The 23827-nt window shown below is 39.1% G+C and overlaps 1 long non-coding RNA gene across 1 annotated transcript in view; it reads right to left on the bottom strand.

The window, feature by feature from the left end:
• Positions 1–8134: 8134 nt before the first annotated feature.
• LOC149261146 (uncharacterized) overlaps positions 8135–23827 on the bottom strand; it is a 37881-nt gene continuing 22188 nt past the window's right edge. The window contains exons 2-3 of the long non-coding RNA XR_016248390.1: positions 16032–16100; positions 8135–8470 (exon numbers count right to left, since the gene is read on the bottom strand). This is a non-coding gene — a long non-coding RNA (uncharacterized LOC149261146). The remainder of the gene's footprint in view (positions 8471–16031; positions 16101–23827) is intronic.

The following is a 23827-nucleotide window of genomic DNA, read 5'->3' as shown; positions in this document are numbered from 1 at the left end:
GGTTAAGAGAATTTAAAGGAATTTTTTCAATTCCAAAGGATACAAAGGTTAAATCACCGTGTCATGAGTTCGAGAAGGGGACCTTATGTTCATTCTTCAACCTTCTTCAATAGATCAGATCAGCAGTCACATAAGCTCCCACAGGTCCATCTTCCACTTCATTTTGCAGCACCAAGCACATCAACAATAAAGGTAAAACTTGAGGTAAATTTGGCTAAGATTCTCTAATTCATTAGAAAGTTTAGGAAACTTAATGATTCACCACTTCTCATTCCATGCATTTCATATTTCATAAATCATTATCCTTTTGTTTGCCTTCCATTCACCACTCATAATAAAAAGACTTATGCTCTTATTACAAGATCATGTTAAAAAATAAAATCCTTATGGTGCATTAATAAAGAAAGTCTTTATAGTGTCTTCTCCTTCCATGATAAGCATTCTATTCATAGGATAAAGTCATTCCTGCCATAAAATGAAAACGGAAACCACCTATAAACATTGGACTTACAATGAAAAAGTATGAAAGCACATATTCACATACCTACCATCTCCATCACCACCTCATTTTATCCATTGTCCTCAATTTTTATTTCTCAATAAACTATTATGATAATAATGTTAATGTGAAGAATGTTTCTCCACAAGAACAAACATCTACAAAACAATGTTAAGAATATGTCAATGAGCAAGGGATTTGCTTTCATGAGGACACGCAAATCCATAGGCTTGGGGGGGATGTTGGGCCTCAAATATGCCCATTTTCCACCGTATAATATCACCATTCATAACCTAAATTCCTATATTTTAAACTCATTTTGTACCACAATTCCACAATTTGCTACCAATTCACGTCTTACGCTTTGTGGTTGATTATCATTATTTTTCTTGAATTTTCAGTGATTAGAGATGAATTTTCTATGATTTTCTAATGATGGTTTTTCCAAGTTAATTTACCATAGGGTTTCATTGCCGAAATTCTTCACAAGTCAATTAAACTAGTTGTTACAGGTTAAGTACGAAATAAATTCTTGTAGGTGAAAATCTAAACTTTCTGCTCAAATGAAGATGAATATCAAGATTCTGAGACTTGGATATTATTCAGAATACCCTCATTCAGGTAACCCAGAACCTGTTTGTCAAAATTCATCACCGTGAAGAAGTTAGGGTCCGCACAATTCTTAAGTACAAAATTAGGGTCGAAATTCTCTGCATACGTATATAATTGTTGAATGGTTTCGAGTCTGAATGGTTTCAGCGAGCAGCCACGTGGAGAACCACATTTTGGATAAGTTTCTTCATGCTCAAAAATGGAATTAGTTCCTCCAACTATACCATGATTAGGATGAACCCAACCGTGACCCATTTGAAGACTCTCTAGAAGATTGTGTATGACTTCCTTGTTGTATTTTCTTTTTCTAAATTCATTGGTTATGCTTTGTTTTCATCGGCTTCACCTTATAAAAACCTATGCTCTCTGCATGAATGCTAGTGGCAGTGGGCAGAAGCAAGCATAAGGACTGTATGTGATTTTGTTTACAATGGGAGCCTTGATGTATTTGTTGGAATTCAAGTTTTGTTGAACTTTAACACGTAATTCTAATTCTACACTTTAATCTTTGTAAGTATTAATGTGTTCTGATTTTTAAAAGAAGTATTACATTAATTTAGACTTGCTCCGGGAGTGGGAAGGCACCACCACGACCCGAAAAACAAGTCCTGTAATTAGTATAAATTTTAGGAAGTATGTTTTATTTAATTTCGTAGATTTACCTTTCAATCCAAAATTATTTGCCGAATAGATCTCAGATTTACTGTGTCTCATTCCGTACTTCAGAATTTACTCTGCTTTTCATGGATTTGAATGAATATATTGTCTTTATATCATTGTAAACTAGAAAATATTGTGTTGATTGATGATTCTCGATGCATGAGTGGTTTCTCTAATACACTTTCATGGTTAATAACATTTAAGGGAGTTTTTTCAATTCAAAATGATACAAAGGTTAAATCATTGTGTCATGAGCTCGAGAATGTAATTGGTTTTATGATCTTGCTTCCTGTACATTTCCATTTGGTATCGAATTCTGTAGCATCATGTTTATACAAATAATGCTCAGGAGTAACAAGATGAGATATGGTTGCATTAGTTATCAATTGAGTTTGTAGCTTACTTTTGAGACTTAGTATAATCATAATAAGGTTGGATTAAAACTTGTAAGTTAATGTTCTTCGATAGGAATAATTTTCTGTGTTTATTTGCAGTAGTTTTAAATTAGAATAAGCTTTGATCTTGAGTCTTTTAAATATGAGTGTGTTAATTTAGGTAGTGTAAGGATATTAATTTGAAACTGTCATTTAATTTCTTTTAAAGTTTTTTTTTTTTTTGCAGAATTGAATGCATGAGCTAGGATAGATCAAGAAATTAGTTGAATTCTTGTTGATTTATTTGATCCTGGGAATTACATTAGTTGCAGTCTTGTTTGAATTGTTTATTTCCTTAGTTTAACATCGTTTTAGTGAAAATGAATTTTGTTGGATTGAAATTAGCATAAGCTTGATATTATTTTTGAATAGTAATTAGTTTTCTGTGATTTAAGATTTCTATTACTTATATTAAATAAATATTATTGCTTGGATTGCAATTAAGTTTTACTTACATTAAAATTAAGTTTTAATTGAAATTTACTTTACTTAGATTGAGGTTAGAATTGTTTAGTGATTTGCATTCTGTACCTAATTCAGGAATAGAAATTTCGTACCTAATTTAGGAATCAATTTTAGATTTCATGATGTTAATTTAGGTTAGATTCTATGATTTGTGTTACCTACGCTTGTTCCTTGAAGCTTACAAGTCCTGGATTGATAATTTAATGTTGGAATTATAACACATATAATTCCTCAACATTTTTTGCGTCGTTTATGGGGAGGTGCTAAAGGGATTAGAGCATAGTTTCTTTCACAAGTTTTTGTGTGTGATCTTAGTTACAGTGAAATCAGAGGGCGCAGACTGTACGTTAAGATGTGAGTGAAGAGCCACACATCCACTATGTTGGGGTTGCTCCAAAATTTGGTTGTCCAAGTATGCAAGGATTTCAAGTTTGTTGAGTTTTATTGAAATTAGTTTTAATTCATTCAGATTAAAAATTGAATCTCTTTAAAGAAAAAACATTTTTGGGGTGTTGTAAGAACCCCCAGGAACTAATACATGTTGTGATACAGGGATGATCAGCCAACAAGAGAAATTCAAGAATGATTTAGAGCTTGAAGAATGTCCCTCGTAGCACTTTCTTAAATCCTAGCAGTAGCTGGGATATCTGCTTATCAGGAAGAGTTCATCCTGACTGCATTAAGGAAACTATCTATCTCTCCACAACCAGAAAAGGATTTGGAAGTCTCCCTTGCTTCCTCTTGCCTATCTACCAAGGAGATCAACCAATCATGTACCAAATCCAATGAGGAGCATCCTGTTGAACCTTAGATTGAAGAACTTTCACCATGCCCATTAGAAATCCTTGTATGCATTCCAGAGACCAATTATCCAAGTTTTCCTGACAACATCGAGGAGAACTTTCAGAGTGGTCCAAATGAATAAATGGGCCAATACCACCAATATTACATCAATCATTGGTTCCAGATCACAATCCATTCAAAGTACCACTCTCATCTTCAAGTACTCTCTGTATCACATCTTTCAAACTTGTTGATTTTGCATGCTCATGTATATTCTAAATTTCATATGTTAAATCTGAGCATGAATATATCCTTGTACTTGATCCGCACATGGCTTCGTTGGAAGTTCTCTTTCACTTAAAGGAGGACATCTTTTCTCTAGTATAGTAGTAAAGTTAGTATTGTAAATAAATAAATGAAAATAATAAAGAGAAAAATAAGTCCTTTTGTGAAAACCAATTTGTGTAACGCAACTAGGGAGGGACTTTGCTTGAAATCAGGTAACTAGCCGACAAGGTTCCCAATAAAGTTTGGAAATTTGTATGAGTTATTAAAATCATGTATCTTTCAAATCATTATGTCTTGTACCCGTGTTGGTTGATGTGGGATCCCTTAAGGTACACCTACCAACAAGCCTTGTCCCATCGACATCAAAAAATTATCTGGGACAAAGGTTAGGGTTAGATAAGGTACCTGGGAGCGTGCATGCCTTAATATCAGGTATCCTTGTCATCTACTAAGGAAATACATCAATTTTTCTTGGTGGATGAATTCTGCAGTCCATTCGACTTCAACAAATCCATTCATGGCTGGTAGAATGTACCTAATGCCTTGATTCCCATCAACAATCAAAGGGGGGATATCTCGAATTGGTTAACGACATCCTCAATGGTCAGTAATCCAATGATTTTTGCTTATTTTTGACATCGACACCATTTACTCACATATGAAATATTGCACATGGGTGTGAAGCGGTTGAAGACTCTATGGTTTTGTGATCTCAACATAGATTTGCAGCATTTGGACCTTTGTATCAACATTTTCATTTTCATTTGCAGTAGTGTATTTATTTTAGTAAAGGCCTCCAAATAGCAGCCTGAACATTCATCTGTAGTAGCAGTCACCTTTACTCAATTGTTTGGGGACATGCAACTCCCTAGTCATGGGGGAGAAGGGGACCTTAAATTCATCCTTCAACCTTCTTCAACAGATCAGATCAACAGTCACATCAGCTCCTGTGAGTCCATCTTCCACTTCGTCTAGTAGCACCAAGCACATCAATAATAAAGGTAAAACTCGAGGTAAATTTTCCTTAAGATTCTCTAATTCATTAGAAAGTTTAGGAAACTTAATGATTCACCACTTCTCATTCCATGCATTTCATATTTCATAAATCATTATCCTTCTGTTATCCTTCCATTCGCCACTCGTAATTAAAAGACTTATTCTCTTATTTCAAGACAATGTTAAAAGCAAAATCCTTATGGTGCATTAATAAAGGCAATCTCTATAGTGTCTTCTCCTTTCATGATAACAACCGTTCTATTCATAGGATGAAGTCATTCCTTCCATAAAATGATAACGGAAACCACCTATAAACATTGGCCTTACGATGACAGAGTATGCAAGCACCTATTCACATACCTGCCATCTCCATCATTGCCTCATTTCATCCATCATCTCTTCCTCATCCATCCCTTTCTTGTCCTTAATTTTTATTGCTCAATAAACTATTATGATATGTTAATGTGAAGAATGTTTCTCCACAAGAACAAACATCTACAAAAGAATGTTAAGAATATGTCAATGAGCAAGGGATTTGTTTGCGTGAGGAGATGCAAATCCACAAGCATGGGGAGATATTGAGCCTCAAATATGGCCATTTTTCCACCATATAATATCACCGTTCATAACCTAAATTCCTATATTTTTAACTCATTTTGTACCACAATTCCACAACTTGCCGCCAATTCACATCATACACTTTATGGTTAATTATCATTAGTTTTCTTGAATTTTTAATTATTAGAGATTAATTTGCTATGATTTTCTAATCATGGTTTTGCGAAGTTCATTTACCACAGGGTTCCATTGCCGAAATTCTTCACAAGTCAATTAAACTAGTTTTTATAGGTTAAGTACGGAATAAATTCCTGTAGGTGAAAATATAAACTTTGTGCTCAAATTAAGAGGAATCTCAATATTCTGAGAGTTGGATCTTGTTCAAAATACCTTCATTCAATTAACCCAAAAACCGTTTGTCAAACTTCATCACCACAAAGAAGTTAGGGTCAGTACAATTCTTAAGTACAAAATCAGTGCCAGAATTCTCTGCGTAAGTACAGAATCGCTGAACGGTTTTAGGTCTAAATGGTTTTGGCCAACAACCACGTAAACATTTTTAGAGGTTTTAAGGATAAGATAATTTTAGACTTTAAAATTTGGGCAAATCACTTTTAGAAAAGAGTGGAAATTGACGAATCATTTTTTTTTTTGGAAAAACCATGGAAAATTAGCCCACTTTGCAAATATTAGCCCCTAAATTTTCCTTGAACCCAACCGTGACCCATTTGAATACTCTCCAAAAGATTGTATATGGCTTCCTTGTTGTTGTATTTGCTTTTTCTAAATTCATTGGTTGTGCTTTGTTTTCTTCGGTCGCACTTTATAAAAACTGATGCTCCCTGCATCAATGTTGGTGGCAGCAGGCAGCAGCAAGCATAAGGACTGTATGTGATTTTTTTTACAATGAGAGCCCTGATGTATTTGTTGGAATTCAAGTTTTGCTAAACTTTAACACAAAATTATGATTCTGCACTTTAATCTCTGTAAGTATTAATGTGTTATGATTTTTAAAAGAAGTACTACGTTAATTTAGACTTCCTCCAGGAGTGGCAAGGGCCCACTACCACCCAGAAACAAGTCCTATGATTAGTATAAATTGTAGGAAGTATGTTTTATTGAATTTCATAGATTTACCTTTCAATCCAAATTCATTTGTCGAATAGATCTCAAATTTACTGTGTCTCATTTCGTAATTAAGGATTTAATCTGCTTTCCGTGCATTTGAACTAATATCTTGTCTTTAAATCATTGTAAACCAGAAAATATTGTGTTGATTGATGATTCTTGATGCAATTTCAGGGTTAAGAACATTTAAAGGAGTGTTTTCAATTCGGAAGGATACAAAGGTTAAATCACCGTGTCCGGAGTTTGAGAATGTAATTGGTTTTATGATATTGCTTCCTATACATTTCCATTTAGTATCAAATTCTACAGCATCATGTTTATATGAAGAAATATCAGGAGTAACGAAACAAAATATTGGTTGCATTGGTCATCGATTGAGTTTGTAGCTTAGTTTTGAGACTTAGTATAATCATAATAAGATTGGTTTAAAACCTATAAGTTAATGTTCTTTGATAGGAATAATTTTTTTTTGTTTATTTGCAATAGTTTTAAATTAGAATAAGCTTTGATCTTGAGTCTTTTAAATATGAGTGTGTTAATTTAGGTAGTGTAAGGATATTAATTTGAAACTGTCATTTAATTTCTTTTAAAGTTTTTTTTTTTTTTTTTGCAGAACTGAATGAGTGAGCTAGGAAAGATCAAGAAATTAGTTGAATTCTTGTTGATTTATTTGATCACGGGAATTAGATTAATTGCAGTCTTGTTTGAATTGTTTATTGCCTTAGTTTAACATCGTTTGAGTGAAAGTGAATTCTGTTGGATTGAAATTATCATAAGTTTGATATTATTTTTGAATAGTAATTAGTTTTGTGTGATTTAAGATTTCTATTACTTACATTAAATAAATCTTATTGCTTGGATTGCAATTAAGTTTTAATTACATTAAAATTAAGTTTTGATTGAAATTTACTTTAGTTAGATTGAGGTTAGAATTGTTCAGTGATTTGTATTATGTGCTTAATTCAAGAATAGAAATTTTGTACTTAATTTAGTTATCAATTTTAGATTTCACGATGTTAATTTAGGTTAGACGCTATGATCTTGTGTTACCTTCGCTTGTGCCTCGAAGCTTACGAGTCTCGGATTGATAATTTAATGTTGGAATTATAACACATATAATTTTCCCAACACCCTACATTTGGGAATCTTTCAGTCCTAAACAAGAGGGTTAGGAACTAGAGAAATGACTAGGGATTCCCTACCACAGAGATCCCCATAGTCTGTTTGGTCTAGTTTCATAAAATAAAATGACAAGGCATGAAAATTAACACTAAATATGTACTTGATATATAAACAGAAAAGATAGAAAACCCTACAAAGAGCTAACTATGTTGTATTTGTAGGTTTAGAATAATTTTTCCAAAAAAAAAAAAGATTGTCTAAAAAAGAAAGTATCTTTGAAAAGCAATAATGTGAAGTAATACGAGTAAAAATAAATAATAATAAAATTTGCTCTTTAAGAAAAATAAGTTATATTCCAAATTCTAAATAAGAAAATCTTGAACCAATTATTTGCATGCAACTAATTATTATATCTATATATATAAACTTATATGCAAGAGAAAAAGAGGGATTAAACCCAAAATTATGGATAACTTGAATATCTAAGAAATACATTGTATTGAAAAAAAAACATGAATAAATTTTCTTGGATTCATAAATAGAGAGATTTCGTACATAAAAATACTTCTTCCCTTCATCGGGTGGAAAAAATATACATTATACATTAAACAATTCCCTGTTCATACTTGAAAGAAAATCTATAGTGGAGGCCCATGACCCATTTCCTTAAGGAAGAAATTATGCTACATTCCAACAGATTAAAGTAAATCGAGACATAGATGGGGTGAGCCCCAAACCATAAACAAGCTAGGGTTTAATAAATAGTACACTTCGACATTTTTATACAAGGGTTTAAGCCCAACAAGGTGAAAAAAGAGAGATACATGTGTAAGAACCAATGCCAGAGCTGAATCTTCTTGATAATGAAAATAAAAGAGTCAAATTTCCCCCCCTTTGAAACTTCACATTGGCAAAGTCACTGTACCTGCACTAGAAGGGAAGTTTTGAATTAGTAAAGAGATTGTAACATTGAAATATCTCAAGTAAAACTAATACATGCAATGAAAAAATATTATTATAATAGCTGAGAGGAATGAAGTCGAAACATGCACCATCTATACCTGCATTTTTTTTAGCAAAAGTGGAAACAAAACTTTGGCTAGAAAACCTTTAATCAAACCATAAAAAGAAGCCATAGTCGACAAAGTATCATTCCTTCCTAAATGAGAATTAATGGATTTCAATTACTTAAACCTATTGGCTAAGTCGAGTGTAGAAAGAATTAAGTTGAAAACCCTGATGTTGCGGACCCCAAGTGATGCCATGTGAAGAAAATTTCTACAAATAAAGTCATTGACCCAATAACACATCACAAATCAAGGGTTAAAAATTAATTCGAAACAATATGAAAATCCATTGTAATAGAATGTATTAATACAATCTAATTTAGATTTTAATTAGATGCTTAAGAGGGAGATGGAGCTACAGGAGCGCGCGGGTCTAGGATAAGCTCGATAGGGTTTGCTGGCAGCCGCAGGCAGTCGCGGTCACCGGTCTGCCGTTTCGCAAAATCGGATCAACGGAGTCGTTATTACGCCGTTTAACAGTCGTTTGATGTCTGTCTCTCCTGTTTGTCGTCATGGAATGCCTCATGGAGACGGATATTGTGGATTATTCTGAGGATCCTTTTGAGGACCGCATTATATTCGAAAACCCTAATTTCGCCGCGCCGGTTAATGCCTCTCAAACCGCCTCAGTTCCCTGCTCCCCCGTCACCTCGCCTGTGGTCGCGCATCCTAGATCGCTCACTAACCGCACCGTCTCTGATTTCGCTCCGGTATCGTCACCTGGCCTTGAAGCCCCACCCCTCTCTCCCGGTACGGCTCAGCTTCTCTCTTCGTTTTCCCCTCATATTCTGTCATTCGATCAACCTCCGCTTTTACCCTCTGATCTTCCGACTACAGCCGTGGACTCTCCGGTAACGGGACCTCAAACCCTACCGACCTCTGGGATTCGGCCTTCTGGATGTTTTAGCACCCCGGCGGTAAATGTTAAACCCTCGAAGCCCATTCCCCCTGAAGGTGTAACAAACCCCTTTGTCGATCACCCATCAGCGCCTCGCACAAAGAAGAGGAAATCCAGGTGTATCAAAGCGACGACCAAAGATATCACTATCTCCTTTGGTGACCCATCAGCATTAGGGGAAGCGGTGTCCATGGCCCGAACAGTATTGGTAGGACATGTGCGGGGACGTGCCTACTCAGCAAGCCGACTGACGCAATGGGTAAAGGAAATCTGGGGTGCCCTGCTCAAAGAACTCCCGGAGGTACATGTTCTCCCCCGAGGGTGGTTCTCCCTCCATTTTACAAAGGAGGACTACACGGATTTAGTCCTGGAAAAATATTGGCACATCGAAACCGCACCAGTTCTGCTAAAGAGGTGGAGCCCCCTCTTTGACCCAGAACGTGAACAGATTGGAGCAGGACCCTTGTGGGTGCGATTGCCTGGACTACCATTACAGTATTGGAGCGAGGAAGCACTCATCAAGATAGGAAATGCTTTGGGCACGTATCTGGATCATGATCGCACGTATGTAGAATCAAAGAAGCGAACCCTAGCTCGTGTGGTGGTTCACTTGGACACGCGTGAAGGATTGGAGGAAAAGATCACTCTGCAATGGGGAAAATACAGCAGGACACAAATTCTCGATTACGAGGGCGTTCCATTCCGCTGCAACCGCTGTCATCAAGTGGGACACCTATTTAAGGACTGTCCGCTGAACAAGAGTCCAGAGGCTTCTCCAAAGATCACTCCCATTTCAGCTCGTGGAGCATCCTCGGTTATCCTTCGTCCATCACAGGGGGATGCATCAGATCAGGGCTCTCCAGTGAAGGCTGGGTCGAAGGGGCCGGGACCGTCATCTCCCCCTATGACTAGGGCTCGGGCTGCTGTAGCAGCCGCTCAGGCCTCGGGTACTGTTCTAAACCCTTCCTCCTTATCTCTTGGTATCTCATCTGCATTCGTTACATCATCTGCATCTTGCACTATGGCTCACTGCTCCCTCTCGACTCCTCCTCTGTGTGCCTCTACTGCTCCTCCATCCTTGCCACCCTTTTCCTCCTCTTCCTCGCTGTCATCTTCCTCGCAGACTTCCTCCCACCCTTATTCTCTTCGCCCTCGTCCTCACCTCTCGGGTTCTCAGGGAGGCCTGGGCATTGTCCCTCTGGGATTGGGACCTCTGACATCCAGAGGTAGAAAATCTGATCTCACCAAAGCCATCTGGAGGGCCGGTGCGGAGGTCGCATCTGGTCAGTAATCCACTATTGATGGGGTCCTTAGAGCAGCCGTAACCCCCCGGGGTGGTCCTCCATGAAATGCTTATCATTCAATTGCAGGTGCTTGGCTAGTGCCCCCAAAAAACTAGCCATCAGGAGACTCTTTGAGATTGAACAGCCTGACATTATTCTCCTCCAAGAGACTCTGGGCTCGACAGAGGACATCTCTCAATGCTTACACACACTGGCACCAAGATGGAAGTTCTTGGCAATGGATGCCTCTGGTCGATCGGGGGGACTGGCACTCAGATACAACCCTAGGTCAATCAGGATTGATTCATCCTGGGGTGGACAAGGATTCATGGGAATGGACATTTTCGCTGCAGATCTCGGACAAGCATTCCGTATTGTGAATATATATGGCCCATGCCACCACAGGGAGCCTTTCTGGAGGCATCTACTTAATCTTACCTTATTGGCAGCGGACCACACCATTCTGGGGGGAGATCTAAATTTTTCTCTGGGCTTCCGTGAATCTTGGGGTTCCATGGCACAAGTGGATACCATTACCGAATACATGAGAAATATCCTGGATCAGATAGATTTTGTTGATATCCCCATGCAGAAGCCCATGCCTACGTGGAGGAACAAAAGGGTGGGTGCTGTAGCTTTGGCTCGCAGACTGGACAGATTCCTACTAAAAGGCCCCCTGCTTCATCATTTACACCACTATAAACAATGGGTTGGATCTGGGGGATTATCAGATCACTCCCCCATAATTCTGGAAATCCTTGGGCCTCACCATAAGCCAAAAGCCCCTTTCAAATTCAACCATATCTGGCTCCAAGACCAAGATTTCATGAAATTGGTCTCTGATTACTGGAAGGCACACCCCATAAACAGAGAAGCTTCATTGACAAAGGGATTCTGTAAAAACCTCTCGAAGCTAAAGCATATTGTCATTAATTGGGCCAAGGAGAAGAACACAAAGGAAACCGCCCAGCTCTCATCAGTTGAAGAAGAGTTGAGAACCCTTCTAGATGAGCGGAACCTAGGATTCATCTCGGGCGAAGACAAGACTCGACTGATTGAGCTGGAAAACCAGAGGTCAAATTTGCTCAGACAAAGGGAGGAATCCCTTAGATTGCGCAGCAGAGCTATTTGGCTGAAAGCAGGGGACGAAAACTCAAGGTTTTTTCACAACTATGCTAAGGGAAGGAAAGTGGCAAACACTATCTGGAATCTCCCCCTACCGGAAGGGGGCCTTGCAGACACTTTCAACAAACTCTCCCAGCTTGGTACATCACACTTTAGAAGCCCGTACAGAAGTCCGCCTGGCTCAAACTTGGCAGAGATCATTGATGTGGCCTCTCATTTCCCAAGATTTGTAAACGAGGATGACTCGACTGATCTCACGGCCCCGGTCACAATGGAGGAACTGGAAAGCACACTCAAATGGTTCAAGAAGGACAAGAGCCCCGGGCCGGACGGTTGGACCATCGAATTCTACTTAGCCTTCTTTGACCTGCTGGGACAGGACCTGCTCAGTGTGATAGAGGAAAGCAGATCATCTGGGTGTTTATATCATGCTATAAACTCTACATTCATTGCTCTCATTCCTAAGTCTGACTCCCCATCCTCATTTGATGATTTCCGCCCCATCTCACTCTGCAATGTACTTTACAAGATTATATCTAAGATTATTGCAAACCGGCTTAAACCTATCCTTTCAACTCACATAGCTCCTCAGCAATTTGCTTTCCTTGAGGATAGACAGATTCATGAAGCCATTGGATCCGCCCAGGAAGCCCTGCACTCCATCTGGTCTAAACATCTCAAATGCACTCTCCTGAAAATCGATCTATCAAAAGCCTTCGACCGTGTCAGCTGGCTATACATCAAGATGCTCCTTATTCATCTGGGCTTCCCGCTTCCTTTCATAAACTGGATCATGGCCTGTATCTCCACTCCTACGTTCAGCATCCTGATCAATGGATCGGCTTCCCATTTCTTTCACTCTGAAAGGGGGCTTCGGCAGGGTTGCCCCCTTTCACCTCTTCTATTTCTATTGGTCATGGAAGGACTGAGCCGCTTAATCATCTCTGCTACAAGGGAAGGATCCCTTAGAGGCCTCAAGATCACTGAAGAGTGTTTCCTCACACACCTGTTGTTCGTGGATGATGTACTCATCCTATTGGATGGTAGCATCAGAGATTCACTGACTTTTTCTCGCATTCTTCAGCTCTTCTCACAGGCCACGGGTATGAAGGTAAACCAAGAGAAATCTACCATATCGCTGGCCCGTACCTCGGTCAATGAATCTCAAACTGCTCAGCAGGATTTCCCCTACATCATTCATCCATTGGACAAGGGTCTAAAGTATCTGGGTTTCTGGTTAAAGCCCACTTGCCAGAAGATTGCAGATTAGGTTTGGCTGGTATCAAAATTGGAAAAAAAAGGCTCTCCTGTTGGAGCCACAGATACCTCTCCAGGGCAGGGTGATTAATTCTCATCAAATCCGTGCTGGTAGCAACACCGGTTTTCTGGATGGCTCTAGCATGGATTCCACGACACACTCTGGCACGCCTCCAACAAATTTGCAACAGATATCTCTGGGCAGGAAGTCAAGACAAACACATATTTGCCTGGATCGGTTGGCAGAAGATAGCACTCCCAAAGAAGTGGGGGGGATGGGGATTAAAAGATCTTCCTCTGTTCGCACAAGCATTGGCAGCAAAAATGAGCTGGGCATTGATAACTAGCCAGAGCTTATGGACCCGTCTCTCATACCACAAATATATATGGCCCCTTGGCACTCTGGATTGGGTCAGACTCCCTAATTGGAACAGAACAGGTATATCATCTATATGGAAAGCACTACTACACTCTCTGCCTATGATCAGAGACAACTTGGTCTGGAAAATCAGAGACGGGACCCTGGCTAGGATCGGAATCGACCCATGGGCTGGTAGCGGAGGTAGGCACACTCTGCCTCATGAATTGGTTGGATACTTACTCGCTCGCAATATCAAAGTGATTGTCCAGATTGTAGACAGAGAAAATTCTGATATTTTTCATCAGGCCTGGAGGATAGCACATCAATTAAATCTCCCTCCTAGATGGCATCAGGCATGGCAGACTTACAGGGAGGCCCTGATTGAATCCCACATCAGAATCATTGAGGGGCCGGATGAACTAATTTGGAACCAGTCTGAGAGCGGTTATTACACACCAAAGGCTGGTTACACCCTTCTTATCAGTCACAAAAAGCCAGAGGTCATTTCGAACTGGTGGCAAAGCATCTGGAAGCTCACAACATCACCGCGATCCAAACTTTTCTTCTGGTGTATCCTGAGGAACAAGGTGCCCACTGGCGAGAACCTATCGCACAGAGCCTACTATGGACCATCCTGGTGTGTGATATGCAAAGAAGCATCCGAAACCACAGAGCACCTTTTCATGCGCTGCAGGTTGACACAAGATCTGTGGATCGCTATTAAAAACACCATTACTTACACTGGCAACTGGGAGGGCACCGATCTGTCTGGGGCTTGGACAGATTGGGAGACGCGGCACAAAGGATCAAAGATTATAAACCTACCAATTCTTGTAAATTGGCACATATGGAAAGCGAGAAACCGAATCATATTCAATGACCAACCTGTAATCTGGCCAATGGTGGTGGCAGGTATTATTGCAGCATTTAGTGAACTACCAGACCCCCCGCCCCCTAAAGTGCGTCATCCTCATCCGCCCCCCCGAATAGATCAAAACACACCATGGGCTTATTTTGATGGGGCCGCAAACCGGCAGAGTTGTGGGGGCGGTTTTATCATATACAAATCCGAGCATCATTATTACAAAGTAAAAGCGGGACTGGGAACTGGAACAAACAATTTTGCAGAGCTCATCACTCTTCGTCATTTACTTCATTTTGCTTTGAGTCATCATTGCACTTGCATAAACATCTTCGGGGATTCAAAAATCATCATAAATTGGTTCAACAACATATCTATTTGTCACATTCACACACTCAGCATTATATTGAATGAAGTTGTTGAACTCAAAGCTGCTTTTAACAACATCACATGTTCACACATCTACAGGGAACATAACGAGAATGCTGACAAACTATCCAAGGAGGCCTCGATGATGGACAGAGGAGTATGGGAGATCACAGAGGTTCAAGGCCAACAGGAGTACAAATACTACCATCGTCCATACAATGATCCGAGATATCAACATGCACCTGAGCAATAAATAATCTGAAGGATATTTTGCACGTGACAGCAACTGTTTTTTGTAATCACTAAATATTTTTGAATCAGCTAGGAAAAGCCGGAAGGCAATTTGTAAACAGGTTTTTATAGAACTCTAGAAGATGACCCTGCGAGGTACATCTGATCTGATATTTATGTACAGAATCCTTTTTGTAACTAATAGGTACACTGTGAAACAGTGACCTCAAGCATATGCGTATAGCATCTTCAATATGTAATTTTCCATATAATGAAAATTACGGATTTTTCCAGTGGAAAAAAAGAAAAGAAAAGAAAATCCATTGTAATAACTAGAAAAAAATTCTCATTACAAGACAAAGGGATGCACAAACAAATTACCATAATAAAGTGGTCTACGTAGAGACCATGTTAGGAAGAGAGGATCTTGGTAAAAGAATGTAGAGTATGGCCATCCTATAACATGAAAAATAACACATATTTTCCAAGGAAGAACCCTTAGGGTTATAAACCATTTCCAAACCCCTTGCAGAGTGAGTTCCCTTTGAGAAGGTTCGAAAGGAATGAGAGTCACCGACACGATAGAGTATGATTAAATCATGATCATCAATGATGAAAACTAACACCGAAAATGCCATGAATAAATACAACTCGACATGCCACCATTAAACTGCATTCCATTTCATATACAGGACAATTTACACAGTGGACAAATTAATTAAATGACATTACATATAATGCAAACAATCATCATGGCATATCTTCCAACTGTAATATTATAATATGTGTAAGAATCCCACTAAAATGGAAATCAAGAGCATGTATAAACTTATGAAAATATGTGTTTTTCAAAGTGTATATATATATATATATATATATATATCAAGGTCGCAAGGCCTAGTTGTTATGAGAATTAAGTACCCTAGGGTTTTGGGTTAGAACCCCAATAGAGCAAGAGAAATCTACAGTAAGAAACACGCATACAACTAAGGCAACATGCTTATATAAACAAACTATGCGATAACGATCATACCTGGATGTCATTCGTTTAGGTAGTTCCAGCAAGGTTCAGACCCTCTGCAACTCCTAATGATCTTCGAATCTGCAAATCAACCAATTCGAACATACATAGCAACATATAGATAAAGCATTTTAATAAAATCAACTTTATATCATATAAGCAAATGGTTAGTTATATATCAAAATAACATTCAGACATGAATTACAACAACATCTGATGCATAAACAAAGTCAATCTCAGGAACAAGACAACGTTTCTTTTTATTGTAGAAAGCTATAACAAACACAGAAAGAGTTCACTTGAGTCTTCTTCTTTCGGCTCCAAGCGGAACCGTCCTCCAGATCTGTCCAGTCCCAATCTTCAACAGCCTCCTTCCATAACCAATACCATGATATCTCAAGCAAGTGGGAGAATATCAACACTGAAGGAAACAAGGGTTTCCTGGAACTTGGGGAAGTGCTTGAAGCACAGGGATACTTCAGACTCAGTCAGGGATAATCTCAGTATAGTAATCCTATCTCTTCTTCCTTCCTTTAGGTCTTCCCATAGAAGTCTATTTATAACTCTCCCAATTAGTTTTAAAGTTGGGAAACAGTTGGGCCATGGGTACTAGGAGGTAAACAACAGGTAAAACCCGTGAACTCCACCCATAATTAAGGAAATTTAATTTTTTTAAGTGTTTTGACACATATACACGGGTTGGGTATTGACTAACCCGCGTGTACACACTTTTATCTCAGGGCAATGTAGCGTACAGGGAATAAAACATTGTTTTTTAAATATTTGGACCAAACCTGGAAGGAGGGGTTGCCCTAAGCTATAAACCAAGCAGGGGTACACGATGACCAAAATATATGAGGTCAGAAGGAGTACATGATGACCGAAATGTATTAAGTATATGGAAAGGAAACCTGTCGAAACTGAGAAGGACTTCACCAGATTTCAACCTGCCAAGCCATCAAAAAGAGATCAGAAAGAAACAACTATCTGAGGCGGGCATACCCATGCTCAGAAAAAGTAAAGCATGTCTACATATCAAGTACAAGCAGATCCACTATGTATACAAGTATAAAGGACTGAAAGTACATAATGGATCATCTGATCGTGATCGAAAAAATACATGTCTGAATATCACATATAAGAAGATGATCAATGAAGCTGAAAGATGAAGCTGATCACTAATATCAAAAACTGATCCCAATAGTACCAAATGAACATGATGGAATAAAATGATACTACATCACAACTCAGATGCTAGCATATAAGATGTTGTTGTGAAGGACTGCAACATATAAGGTGGATGGTGTCAACTAGCAGTAACAGGAGCAACTGACAAGTGAACCAAGACATGCTAATGCAACCCGAGGTCTTCACTGATCGCCATGGTACATTTCTACACAATGGGAATAAATGATCTGAGGTCGACCATGTGAAAAATCGTTTGATTACCGGTCATTGATGTATACCATTAACAAACATGAGACTACTCACTGATAATGATAATAAGAGTCAAGGTACCCAGTACAATCTAACAAGTGCGAATGAATGAGCTGAAGTCGAACACCTATAAGAATCTATCAATCAGGGGACAATGATGGTTTCCTGCTGTCAATAGCGAAGGAATCTGCCACTGATGACTGCAAACCCCAAGGTACTGCCAAATGGACTCTAGATCTTCGTCCTAGAGCAATGAGTCATAGTCGATAGGAAAAGATCCGCTAGAAGGAAGGCATTAAGGCATCTTTCATCAATCTAGCGCAAGTGTAACTTGTAGGCCAATAATGTGGAAGGAATCGGACGAAAAAAATATGTAATAACCCGACCGAAGCACGTTTCCGGCGTACACAAGATGTAGCTCACGCATGATAGAAACCCTCTGAACTAACCAGTAATGAAAGTTGACACAGAGGTGAGGAATCCACCAATAGGGTCAAATTGAAACCAAGGCACTGCACGAATCCTAATGTGTGATAATGAAAGTTGATGTCGAACACAAGGGAGACCACTCAGTTAAAGACCCGTGATACTGATCGATGCTGAGCACAAGGTGACCTATCAATAATGAAAATAGGGCCAGGGTACGACTCTAGGCCTGCCCTCAGAGCAATATGTCGTCGTCAATAAGGACAAGACCCGCCAGTGAGAAGTCAATGGAGACCTTCTCAAACTGGCACGAGCAAAGGACCAATATAACTGATGTGATGACAAACATGATACTAACAACCAAGGATGGTCGACTGAAAAATAGGTCAAGAGACACCACAGAGAGGCCGATTCAAGCTTACTTCCCTTGAACAAAAGCATGACTCAATGATGACTATATGGCAGCATATGATAACTATGTATAGGTTCGTCATGTAGGAGGCATGAACGAACTCTCCATATGATTGGAAGAGGTAACCAATCGGAGGAGGACTGACTCAATAACAAGGTTAAGGCGTACCTAAGTCAAACTAAATCCCGCCCAAAATGGAGGAGAGACTTTCTTTTGAGTGCTTTGTTCAAGGGCGACACAACTTACTCTAGCTGCGAACAATGTATGGAAGTGTTGTCCTGTTCTCGCTCTTTTTGGAATATATAATTTTTTTGTCTTTTTCTTTAAGCTGGAAAAAGAATAAAAGAATGCTATAGTACAGTGGAAAGAACGAGTGTCAGAGAAACAGATGATCTAGTTCCTGGGATGGAAACAATCCTATGCTCCATGCAGGGAGGCGAAACTGATCAAGGACACTCAATGGGATGTTCCTTCCATGGGTCAAAGGGTGTGTCAAGTTACAGAAGCTAAGTGATTGCATGGTTGATTTTGCAGAAGAAATGGTCAAATAAGTGGCTTAAACACGAGTTCAAGTGAAGTCAGCTCAAGGCCAAAAGGTGCAAATAGTCAAAATGAAATGCAGCAGTACAACTCAACAGAAAGGAGACTCTAGGGTGTAAAGCCAGAAATAAGTGTAGAAGCAAGGGGAATGTGTCTTCAACGCACAAGTCATGGCGGCGCTAAAGAGGACTCCCAAGCTTACTCAATATAACAACATGGGCAACCAATGTTAGTGAGGTGCTAACTACAATGCCCATGTAAAGGATGGCTCTACCATTGCATCACGATTTTAAAAAAATCGGTGAGTGAACATGGCTTGCTAACCAAGACATGATGGGTTCGACCCTATGGCTAATGTATCACTGAATGAAGGCTAGTATGCAAGATGGAACGGAAAAATGGTTTCCCTAACCTATATGCCAGTGAGTGAACAATACCTGCCATGATGGGTCAACAGTCATGGAACCGAAATAAGATCTCGAAGAAGTCTCCAAAATATCCTGAAATAATAACCCATTCTCGACAATCCAAGCCCACAATTCAAAAAATTAATGAAACGAAAAATCAAGTTTTGAGAAAAAAAATTGAAATTTTAAAGCTATATGTGGACTTTTAGACTCACAAATTTTTCATTTGCATTTGGAAAAAAGTTGTGGATCAAAAAGGAACAAACTTGCCTCTAAAGAATTCGACCGTTCAAATCGCGCCAAAGTTACCAAGTAACCCTCAAAACATACTTGCAATGTTTTGTGATACTTTTTAGAAGTTTTAATTAAGATTTGACTGTGCGAATTCTTGTCAAAAAATATAACTCTGTGTACACGCGGGTTGGCTGTGACCAACCCACGTACACGACAGCCCTACACGCGACTGTGTGTAAAGGGAACCCACGTGTACGCGAGTTGAAATTCAAACTCAAATTCTAATGGTTGAAACTTATTTCTTTTCAGGATGACCATCACATGGAGAGAGAGAGAGCATACCACAATTGACAATGAGGTAATGAACGACCAAAATGCACTAGATGCATTGAGAGGGTGCAACTTGTTGAAATTCTTCAAAATGCCGAACATGAAGGCCAACACACGCTTGCTCAAATTACTGATCCACTACTGGAGTGTGGAGGATGATGCCTTCATGATAGATCAGATGCCTCTCAGGATTGAGGTGGAAGACATTTACTTTATCACAGGTCTCTCTCGAAGAGGGGAGGTTATGCATTCGACCGGCAGGACCCGGAGTAGTCTTTCAGTAGAAGACTATGTACACATATACTTTCCTGGGCATCCAGAAAAGATTGGAAGTCAGATTCCAAAACACGTGGATAGTTTATCTCTAAGGATTATATTGTTTATGATTGCCAGGGTAAACGGATCAACTTCACTACATCAGGACGGGTGTCCATGAGCCTAGCAGTGGAATGCCTAACCATTGTGTTCGATTGGTGCACACCTCTTCTAACCAACATGAAGAGCTAGTTGACCTCCATTAAGAAGGGTCAGGAAAAAAATAAATAAAATAATAATAATAATAAATAAATAAAAATAAAAATGAAAATTTGGATATGCGACCATTTTATGCTCCTTCTTCTTCGAGAAGGTACATGGGCTACGTGCCAAGGTATTTGTCTCTATCAGCAGCCTACGAGATCCATGGATGGGTAGGTGGGCTGACTTGATGAAACGCCTTGGAGGTGGGGACGTGCCGAGGACGACCTTCGATGACGAGTTTTTTGCCTGGTGGGAGCAACAAATCATCGCAGTCGATGACTACCCATATGCTAGCATGGATTTCCGAGGAAATCCAAACTTGGTGTTGCCACCAACGGCAACATGGGGAGACATAGGTAACAATTTTTTTAAGTTTTGTCAATTTTAATATTTTTTGTTTTTTAAATATGAAATGAACTTAGAAATATTTTTGATGGGACAAAATACTGATAAAATGATCATGTTCCAGATGTGTGTCCAGTGAGACCAAATGGATTCCCACGGCATAGGCGTCGCAGAAGAGACGCCGAAGAGGCCGCTGCTGAGACAGAGAGGGTCCTATATGTAGTCCGAAGAAACTTGGTGAGATTGACTCACCAGGTACCGATGATAGCCATAGAGGACCTACCTGAAGACATGCAACGCCGCGTGGTAGGAGTACCACGGGACTGGGTTCGCATGCTTCGATGTGTGGCCAATGCAGTAGTTAGCTTCTTAGTCGCTCATCCTGAGCCAGGTCAATAGATAGACTGGACATGATTATGGGCATTTAGTCCCGATTTTGTATATTATTTTTTGAACACTTTATGTACACACAGGCAGTTTTATGATATATATATATATATATATATATATATATATATATATATATATATATATATATATATGCAGTTCCAATTTTTTTATGTTTGCTTAATTTGATGAATGATTGATATGCCAATCTAATGCTTGATTAGCGATAGAATTTGCTAATGAATTTTCAGATCGTGGAATGTGCACATATGTAATATAAACAAATGATCGTTGCAACACCCTCACTCTCAAAAATTGGCGATATAAATAAGGATCCCGAACCTGATAAATGTTATTTAATCGTGACACTACCATGTGTGAGTCAAGATACACTACCAATGAATCAATTCCATAAGAAAAAGCTTCGGATAGTAAATTAATAACGACAGTATATTCGGCAATGTTATTTGACGCAGGACCAATACATACTCCCCTTGACACCGTCAACTGACCAGGTGGATAATAAATCACCCAAGATGTGGAAGCAAGATTCCGAGTGTGCTGACTAGCACCATCGGTGAATCCGAAATATACCAAGTCATCCATCAACACCTGCCAAAGCAGATCAAACAAATGTCGATATCACAAAATGCCCGACAAAATATGTACAAAAATACAAAATATACAAAAGTGCAATTGCTAGGCCAAGACCTAAGAAAAATACTTCTTGAGGTAGAGCCCATCTGGGGGCTCCGTCAGCTTGTTCCTGGAGATGTTTATGGGTACAATTTTCAAACTAATTGACATATTACCTTTGGCAAATAATTGTGCTAGAGCTAAAGGGTTTAACACTGCACAAATATCGCTAGTAAGCAGATTGGAGAAATTAGATTCGACTTCATGCAATGGAGGACGAAAATATGAATGATGATGTAAACCTTCCCAAGGTCGATCTATAGCCGTCATTGCTTTGAAAATTGCTTCGTCAGATGGAAAAACTGTATCTAAGCAATCCAAAGTAGAATTGGAGTCAAGGATCTAAAAAGGAGCCACATCACAATCTAACTCCTCCTCAGAAAAAGGAGTTGGATGGTTGTCTGTAGAGTTATCGATAAATTCATATCTAAGTTCTACTGCAGACATAGGAAATGCTATTCCACTAACCTGCCCTTCATCTGATGTGGTCGTAGATGAAGGTAAGGTCCCAGTGTTCAAAAAATAATGAGTTCAAAAGAACTCTTTCTGTCAAGGCTCCTTGGAAGATGAAATTGCGTCGATTCTAGCTGTAGGAGGGGGAAGATCAAGGAAGAGTGCATCCCAACTCCTAAATTATATATAGGTTGACGAGGATTATCCACCAATGGAACGGTAGATCTGAAGTTGCTCGAGAGTCCCCAGAGAATAATCTAACTGATCAATTTTAACAATCCTCCCCCCATGAGGGAAATGTTGAGATTGCAACAAGATTATGGAGCTTAGTGAAAAGAGTCGCCTTCACTAAGTGGGCCCGCAGGCAAATTATGGCGCAAGTCTATTTTTAGACTATGTCTATTTTTAGACATATGGATCATGTCTATGGATTGCAGGTTGTTGTTTATGGATGATTGGTCAAGTTGGGAAAAATAAATGGACTTCTATTTTTTATCAAAGTGAGTGATCACAATGTGAGTGATCAAAGTCTATTTTTAGATTGGCTGTAAAAAATAGAAAAGTCAAACATTATTGTCTCATAATAATATTTGGACTATAAACTTGATCTTATTCTCTTGGAGCACTTCAGTTTGAGCTACAGATGTGGCCCATGCAGCTGTCAGAAGGAAGTACGCTTTTCTTATGAGTCAGTTGAGTTGTTGCATGCATGACTTCAGCTAGAACTCAAGTGAGTTGAGTTTAGTGGACTGGAGGTGCAGTTGATGGAGTTGTGTTCAGTTTAGCTTTGTTAAACTGGTTGTATTTAGTCTAACTGGCAAATAGACTAGAGATGAGTTGGGTGAATTAGTTATTAATTAATTCATAAGTTATTAACTCATAATACAACTATAGAATACATCAGTTAACTCAGTTGCATGTCAGTGCATGTTCAGTTCAGCAGGGACAGGTGTTAGAGGATCAGATTGCTATCAGTTGTGACTATAGTTGTGCATGATGATTTGCACAATCAAAGGGGATTGAGTATGCCAATGATGGGGCCAATATCGAGAATTGTAGCTTGTTCTCACGTCCAACATAGTGTGAGTGACTATTTGCAGGTGAAATACGAGTTCGGTAAGCCATTCTCATCAGTTCTTGAGCAGGTATTAAGCTGTGGAGGTAGGCAAGCAGTGGGATAGATTTGGAGATCAAATCTGAGCTGTATTATGTGTAACAGGTGGAGCTGGTACTGGATTGCTTGTGATAAGCATTGTACTTTGTAATGTTACATGGTCTCAATCATTAATATACAGATAGTTGGGGTTTTTAGCGAGATGCTTTCCCCGGGTTACATATTGTGTTAATGTGTGAATGCTCTTGATGTTTTATTGTTATTGATGTTGCTATATTGATGATCAACGTAGAGGAGCTTATGTATTGTGTATGTATTCCGCAATAGTACATGATCAGGATAATCTCTGTTGAATATGTGTTAAATTATTCAAAATTTCTACATGGTATCAGAGCTAGATAATTGTAGAAAAAGTTTCTACATGGTATCAGAGCTGTTGATCATCTGATCTACTATTCAGGAAGTGTTTACATTCTATTTCTTGAGGCAGAGTCTGTAATCGGGCCAG

This window comes from Pinus tabuliformis, chromosome 6 (genome assembly GCF_031772625.1).
Source record: "Pinus tabuliformis cultivar Carrire ecotype Pingquan chromosome 6, CPIR1, whole genome shotgun sequence".
NCBI lineage: Eukaryota > Viridiplantae > Streptophyta > Pinopsida > Pinales > Pinaceae > Pinus > Pinus tabuliformis.
The sequence above is the reverse complement of the archived record's forward strand: the minus strand, read 5'-3'. Positions and strand labels throughout refer to the sequence as shown.